The sequence below is a fragment of the Hyposmocoma kahamanoa genome, unplaced genomic scaffold, assembly GCF_003589595.1.
Source record: "Hyposmocoma kahamanoa isolate Upper Pololo Valley unplaced genomic scaffold, ASM358959v1 65, whole genome shotgun sequence".
In the NCBI taxonomy this organism is placed as follows: domain Eukaryota; kingdom Metazoa; phylum Arthropoda; class Insecta; order Lepidoptera; family Cosmopterigidae; genus Hyposmocoma; species Hyposmocoma kahamanoa.
In genome coordinates this window covers 14,803,234-14,811,649 of record NW_020653853.1, presented here as the reverse complement: position 1 = coordinate 14,811,649, position 8,416 = coordinate 14,803,234, and positions in this window count along the sequence as shown.

The following is an 8,416-nucleotide window of genomic DNA, read 5'->3' as shown; positions in this document are numbered from 1 at the left end:
GACTTTCTAACACTTCCGTTAATTATATTCAAACCAGCAGTAAAACAGTCCACCTGATGATATAGATGAAACAGGAAACTAATATCACAAAAACGCTACTGACCTTGGGACATAAAATCTTAAGTCTTCTTTACCTGTGAAGACCGTAGGTCGTCTCATCCACCAATTCGAAATAAAAACAATCATGTGTCACGCCAACACATGGTCTCAAACTAAGGGATTCCATTTCCATGAGTACCAGAACAACAGAATACAGTCAGAGTACAACCAGAATCAACTTAGAAAAAGTTCATTTCCCAAATTTGTTCTACCAGGAAGCTTACCTATTTCTTCCACCAAGCAGTAATGTAAGCATTACTTCGTCCTGATTTTGATGACTTGTCAACTTATGTCCTAAGGCGACGAGCGCAGTGGCAGTGCCCCTCAAATCTTTGCTTTCCGGTACTTGGTATAATAAAAAAACACCTCTTAATTCAGCGCTCACAATTAAAACCCGTTGGGCCACCGAGGTCGCCTAATACAATTAATGCTGCTAAAAATAGTCCGATTCTGTACAGAACACCGCTACTTATAAAATATACAAAATTACCACCATCCCAAGCGGTTTAATCTAAGACATTGAAATGTAAATTCTGTCCGTCGTTCATCACACACTTGCTAAGTAAATTACGGCAGCGACTGACCGCCCTAAGATTTGCCGGACTATGGTTCGAATTAGATTCGGACAATTCAGTTATAAAGGAGTTTCTAACTCTGTATGATGTTATGTACTATATTGATATATATCACTTGACTTTTACTCTGTACAGGTGTAATGTATACAGTACTTTATATGTGAGTACTCTAGTTAGAATCCTCTCCTGGGTGTGATTTATATTCTGGCTTTATTGTATTTGTAATTGTCACTACTAGAATACTTTGCTTGCTCTTACTAATTCTTCAGGGGAATCTGCCTTACGTAGAGTTTAATCAATATGACTATTTCAAGTGTATTTTGTATTAGGGTAAGGTTGCTTTAGTCGTACCCCCTAAGAAAAAACCGCTGTAATATTTAAGGTAATTTAAATTTAACAAAACCTTTAGCGTCTACGGGATCTTTATTTATTTACTATTAATGTGTTTTAACGAAAATACAAAAAACGTTTATTGAATTAGGCATTGGATAAGTTTTTCAAAAAAGCGCCTTTTGTACGATTTATGCACCTGGTCGTTTAATTCGTACCACCTATAACCTAAGTCGTACTTCGAATAACACTTCAGTTAGGACGTCATAAATTGTATAGTAAAGTCTACAAAGAGATAATAATAACAATTAAAATCTAGAAACAGGTACTAAAGTGGTTAAAATAAAATAATTCCTAATATTCTTGAAGGGAGAGAACAATCCCAAAATCTTATGTGTCGGGGAACACAGAAATCAAAATTTTTAAAATTTTTAGGAAATAGAATTATGAATTCCAATGAAATAAAATTATAATTTGTAATGAAATAAAATTGTAAGTCAGTTTTTCTGAAATAAAATTATAAGTTTTAATTAAACAAAATAAGAATTCTCGCGAAATTAACTTACAAATTCTAATGAAATAAAATTATAACAAAAAATTATAATTTTGCTCCTTGGAATAGCTTCCGAATGAATGACAAATTTTAAAGAAAACAGTGCAAAAACTTACTTTTTCATATTTTTCCGACACGAACGTCGGCCGGCCGCCAGTTTGCTTTTGTTTACTCGCTTAACTTAGTAGTTAACATTTATAATACCAGATATTACTTCCTACACACGTGAGACCAGATATCGCTGGAGTACGACTTACGCAACCTTACCCTCTGTGAAATAAAGATTATTTGATTAGGCTTTACTTTAACCGATTACAAACACTTTGTCACGAGTTGCATCAATTACGTTATGATTGACGCGATTCACTTGTTTAATAACTTCAACAAGTTTTGTAAATCATTTCCATTTCTCTTTTAATCATCATCATCATCTTCGCCTTTAGCAACTAAGATGAACAAACTGATAATAGAATACTAAAGCTCGATCCGTTGCTGTCAAGTTAGTAATTCGAGAGACTCCATCGGAACACCCGTAGGGTCAAAACCACTCGTAAATTCCGAACGTCTTCAAATTCAACTATTTCTAACTATTGGTCAATCTAGACATAGTGTAACTAGATGAGACCACTTGTACACACAATACGGGATCAGTCAGCGTTAAAAAATAAATATTCTGATGACGTTGCGTATTAATGACCAGTATTTAAGTTTTATGTGTTCCCCGAGGGGTGATGCTTGAGAAGTGTCCGGATACCAGGCGCAGTGTTAAGATTTATGGTCATTTGAAGATCAATAAAAGTCCAAAATAGCTTTTTCTTTTGCAAATAATGGCACCTAGCTCTCGAAAAGTCATTTTATGTTGAAATATGTTTAAGAGACGTTATGTAGAATTTCATTATCTTCTTAAGCTATTATACAAGGTACAGGGACTTTGAATTCCAGAAAACGAGCAGCGTGATTTAAAAATTGTGGGCTATTGCTAATGTCGTCGTTATTTCCATATATTATATATTATGCTTTTTGAAAGTAAATATAAATAAACGGTCTTATGTACAACAAAATAACTTTAAAATGGAGTGATTTATGTAAAGGGAAACGATTGGTCTACTGGAACTCATGGTAAAACATAAGAAGGAATAAGTATTTTTCGGCGATAATCATCTTTCATCTGTATTAAAAGTTCTGATGGAAGACATAATACTTGTACGCGACTTCATTAAAGAGCCCAGGCTTTTTTAAATAAGTATTTAAACATACAACATACAGCGTTCTGTCATCGCTGCTGGGTCTTTACTGTTATACATACCAAAAATTAATCTTTCTAGAAGTATTTTAGAACTCGCAGTTCGTGCAACTTGTTTTATAGCTTGTTAGAAAGCTCATTTGATTCGACATCAACATCCTAAAACATATTTCAACAAATGGGCTACATTAGTAATGTATGTAACGTATAAAAGTGACTAAACGGTGCAAGAAAATTCGTATGTCCCTTGATCTAAATAAGGCCTGTTATCTATCAAAACGGAACGGAAAACAATGGCGTTTTAGCAACCAACAGTATTGGTTACTTATAATATTGTGACGGTGTGATCTCCTTACACCCTCATCTGACCTTTTTGTATCGCCTCTCTCCGCTTGTATCCTATCATTTTTTATTTTACATGTATTTAAATTTTAAATTTGAATTGTTCCATCTTCCTTCACTTTCTCATTTTGTTTTCGTACCACGGTGACTCCCAGCTCGGCCGCCCAACAGTAGGAGCTGTTCCAAATTCCATTTACTAAAATCTTATTTTTGATTCTTTACCAAGTTATAATACAAAATAATATAATACAAAACATATAATACAACAGTCGGAGCTAAAGACTTATCAAAAATTTGCTGCAACAGTTTTTCGACCAAAAATGAAGCCATAAACCCGGATGTAATGATTTTTTGAAGCCCTGGCTATTACACTCTCGTGCTTTCTAGCGCTTTTCACTGGCGCCCGAACAGGTAGGGAGTCCCTTTCTAAAAACAGTTTTTTTGTACTCCGCTTTGTTAGATATTAAACCTAAGATGTGGATGACTATTCTGTACAAAATTGTAAATTCCAGCAAGATTATATATTCATGTACATCAACTATGTCTTGCTTTTACACGGCCAGGGCGTTATTATTGTGCCTCTGTCAACGGAATATGAAATGTATTGGAAGTCGGGATGAGCTAACTCCTTGACCAGCACCCTGTCTCCCTCCCCCCCTTGACCTCAGGGGGTGGTCAGTTTGAGAAAGGGTTAACGTGGGTGTTAGAGATAGGGTGGCTACTGTGATTTTCATTGGAGTGGGGATTTCTTAGAATTTTTGTGGACGAGGCGCTTTCACTGTTAACTACAACTATATTACAACTATGAAATGCCTTCAATACATAAATGAGAACGAACGAATGAGCCGATTTCAAATAATGCTTTTTCATTCGTGGCGTCAATAAATGAAGTGTCTAAATAGTTAAAAATATGATTTTTTTGCGATACAAGTGACGATGACTTGACGAACAAGTCGTGACCCTGGTGGCAAGCGATGCGCAGAGATCCGAAGGCACTGCCATTGCGCCCATCACCCTGAGACAAATTAAAAAAACCGATGTACCTACAATTTTACCAGCACCCGTTCCCTTCAAAACCGGAACGCAGTAATTTTATTTATTTATTTAATTGAGGCCATATGACCTATATAATATAAACCATAAGGACTAATATACATAGAATTAATAAAACACTATTTCTAACTAATCTACACGAATTGCACTTGTCGGCGATGTGTGGCGCAATCTGGTGTCAGGTAACCGGTCGCAGCAGGAAGTTCGGTCCTGACGGCGCTGTGCCTCACTGGTTACGGCTGTTGGGCTTCCTCTTCTTCTCCACTTTTGTGAAGCCGTCTTCGTTGTCATCGTAATGCTCATATTACTGCTTGGCGGCAGAAATAGGTCAGGCGGCAGTACTTGCCTAGACGAACTCTTTCACAAGGACTACCGTACTTTTATAGAAGAATTGCTGCTATTGTTATAAACAAAGTTCTAGAGATTCTTGACTAAAATTAATATTTTATTTAAGTTTCAAAAATTCAGTTACACCGTTTTCAAAAAGAGATCTGAAGTGCCTTTAGACGCGGTGCCCGAAGGTGCGGCTACGACGCTTAAAGAAACTTGTTAATGTTGATTTTGTGTGTATTAGACTTGGCGCAACTAAACAGTAATGTTTATTTTAGATTATTTTAATTAACTAATGATTGTGTCAAATAAAGATTGAAAATTGTTCATTTAGGCGTGAATTTTACTGATTATAGCCGCTCGGCAACTCGTCTTTATAAATAGTATATTTTATTTACTAGATAAGATAATTATTACCAAGAGAGAAAAAAAAAACAATGCTAGTGCCTTAAACCTCGATTACTATAAGAACCGATGTCGCCAAAACTCACACATTCTTAATTTGAAACACTACAAAATCTTGATATTGATTGGTCGTACTTTCAAATTTAAAAAGAAATAACAAATTCTGGACCGTTAATATTATTTAAACTTTAACAAAACAAAAAAAAACAACAAAATTATTTCGACAAACAGAAAATTGAAAATTGATTAAAATAAGACTTTCCGATGATATGAAATATAACTACGTGTAATATTTTTGGTGCGGCTTTCATTTTTGCACTCTAAAACAGCACAATAAGCATTGACTTACAATTATATGGACGTCGGGTCCGCGCTAAAAAGTGTCCGCACTTGTAAGGCGCTAAAATCGTATACAGAGCGCCAAACTCCGCTTTAGTCTTCATTTGTTCTACTGACAGCGCGATACTGCGATGACATTACAATTTAAATTACGAATAGGTTGACTTGGGACATTTTTTTTGTGGTTTTTGTATTAGACCCGTCGTCTATTTATTTGTAAGTCAATGACAATAAGGCATTTTTCTAGAATTTTAGAGAATTTGCACGGAAGAACACAATAATCACTTAGAGCGAAAATGGCGGACTGAACTCAGATAGGTCTTTTGAGACCTATAATTGGCACGTGTCAGACGTTAACTAATCATTTCTACAGTATTTAATGTTCTGTGATAATTACAGTATCCGGTGTTATTACTTGTTACAAACCTTGTAACATTTTTTATCCGTAAATAAAGTAAATAAAATTAACTGAGAAAGAATAAAAACTTCAAAAATAATTTGTAATGATATCAATGACTAAAAAGGCGATGAAACGAATAATTGTAAGCGGAACTATTTTTCTAAATACCTTTAACATCCACTTTAAAGTCTCTTAGTACGGCGGGTCACTTTTATTTTTCTTTTTTTTTAATATAAAATAGACGACCTTTTGGAGGTAAAATATGTTAAACCACTGACAGTACACCATTTTTCAAAATTCTTTTGATAGTTACGTCGTGATGTAGCGTTCAAAAACGCAGATTTAAAAGTGCACAATTAACAATACTGTCGCATTTGTGGCATCCGCACTAGAAAAACCCTGTGTCGCGGGTGCCACGGACACATAGAACACTACACATTACACCCAAATTTTATTATAAGTGAAGTTTAATTTTAAGTGAAGGGACGAACAATTCGTGGTGGTAAGCTACACGCCGGTCCATGACAGTTGCAGTGCCACTCAGAGCTTTAAATCGCAAAGATGTGAGGGATACTGCCATTGTGCCCGTCACTCTGAGACATAAGTTAACAAGTCCTATGTGCCTGTATTTTACCAGTACCCTTACCCTTCAAAACCGGAACACAGTAATGCTCACATTACTGCTAGGTGGCAGAAATAGGTAAAGTGGCAGTACTTCCCTGGATGAACTCTTTCATAAGGAGCTCTACTGCTACTAAATGTAGACCATACAAATATTTCTCCCGGCCCGGAAATGGAACCCGGGACCTCTGCCTGGCGAACATAGTCACCGTTCGGAAACGGAGGAGTTAAAGTGGTAGTTAGGTTGAAAATGAATTATACCTTAAGAAACACAAATTTGTGAATATCAAAAAATCCATTATAAATTATGTCATTAGATCCAGTTCCATTTTTCATAAAGTCTACTTGTGCCACAACAGGTTGACGGTCTCTTCGAATAGTTTGCACACCAGTTTTCATAGTGTAGTCATATCTGAGGTCCCGGGTTCGATCCCCAGACGAGTCAATGTAGAAATTTACTTTTTTGTATTGTCTCTGGTCTGGGCGTTTATGGTATCATCGTTGTTGCAAATTTCCATAACACAATGTATGTGATGTTGTCTAATAGTATTTATTAATAACAGCTCTTCCCAGAGAGCTCTAAAAAGATACTCTATTATGTTTAGTTCTTTTATGAAAATTCCGAGATCGTGTTTTCTCTAAACCATTCTTAATTCTACACTGGACACTCAACTTACCCATTTCAAATTTGAAAACACTACCCCACGACTTAACCTTGTACAAACGTCGTACCTCCACCTAGATAGTCCTACGTACTATTTGAGTTGCCGCCCGCTTTGTTTACAAAGTTACAGCGCAATTAATAGGTGCAAGTGGTCTCTACTTGATATATAGATGGCGGAGAAAACCTTCAAAACGGGCATAAATTAGACAATGTACCAAAAAAAGCTTTTAATCATCTTTCAAAGACACGCGTACTAAGCAAAGTAATATCTACTGCCAAGCGCATCATGGCAGCTTTAGCTCAGAACTCAAGATTATTTTCCGAAAATAAAGTTTCATGATACATTATTTATCGCAGGCATTGCAAAAAAATTCAGCTATTTTTGTTAAAACTAGGTATTGCGACCAATCCGCTTGCTCACTAAGTGTTACTATCATGGCATTCTTGATTTTCAGAAACGTCTTTGTCCGGCTAGCAAGAAAATCTGCGTTTATTGACGTCTATTAGAGACTACCGATTGGTGTACTCGTTAATACGCCAAAACAGATTATCAACAACTACTACCTTATCGAGTTTTAAGTTTTCGTGATTGTTACACATAGGAAATGAAACTATTTTTCTTGATTTAAATCGCTTGTAGTTGTAGTGTTATCTTTTTCCATTCTTTCGTTAAAAAAAGGCAAAGGTTTGAAACCATACAGCCAAGTCTTGGTGAATAAAAAATTATGATTATGGCGTATTCGGTCTCACATCAGATATTGCCGAAATAAGTATTCCTTTTTTGAAAGTAAGTATATTTTAAATCTGCTAAAGTGGCGTCAATGCTAGAAATACAAAAATGTCTTTATCTCGAGTCTATGAATAAAGTTTTGTGTGTTTGTGGGCAATTTTAAAATTGTCTAGTCGACCTGCATCTTTTCAATTAGACCATACGTTTAACAGGATTATCTTAATGTATTTATTTGCGGTCAGAGCTAATTTTCGGATAATCGCTGCGGTTTTCGGCCCGCTCCAGTCCCTACGAATAGTCTGATTGACTCCTTATATTCTGAATAATATATTCCTTTGCTAACTGCCTTGGCTGTTGTTCAGATGAAACTTTTGAGAAAAACCGAAGCAATCGCTACTAAAGTACACTCTGAAATGTTGTAAATTTAAATTATGTATAGTGTATGCCCACATAAACATACTTACGTAATTATTAGAATAGAATTAGGAATGCTTTCGGTGGTCTTTGAGTGCAAGCTATTCGTCAATTATGTTAAATAATTACATCGTATTAATGCTCTTCATAATAATTTGCTACACAAAATCTTGTTTTAAACTGATTACTGTTCCAACTGATTGGGAATGAAATTATTTTTTCAGCTCTAAATCGCATGTATTTGTTTTTTTTTTCAAACAAACCAACGTAGTCAGTGAGAGGGTGTGTAGCGGCGCTGTAAAACGGTGTGATGTTTTC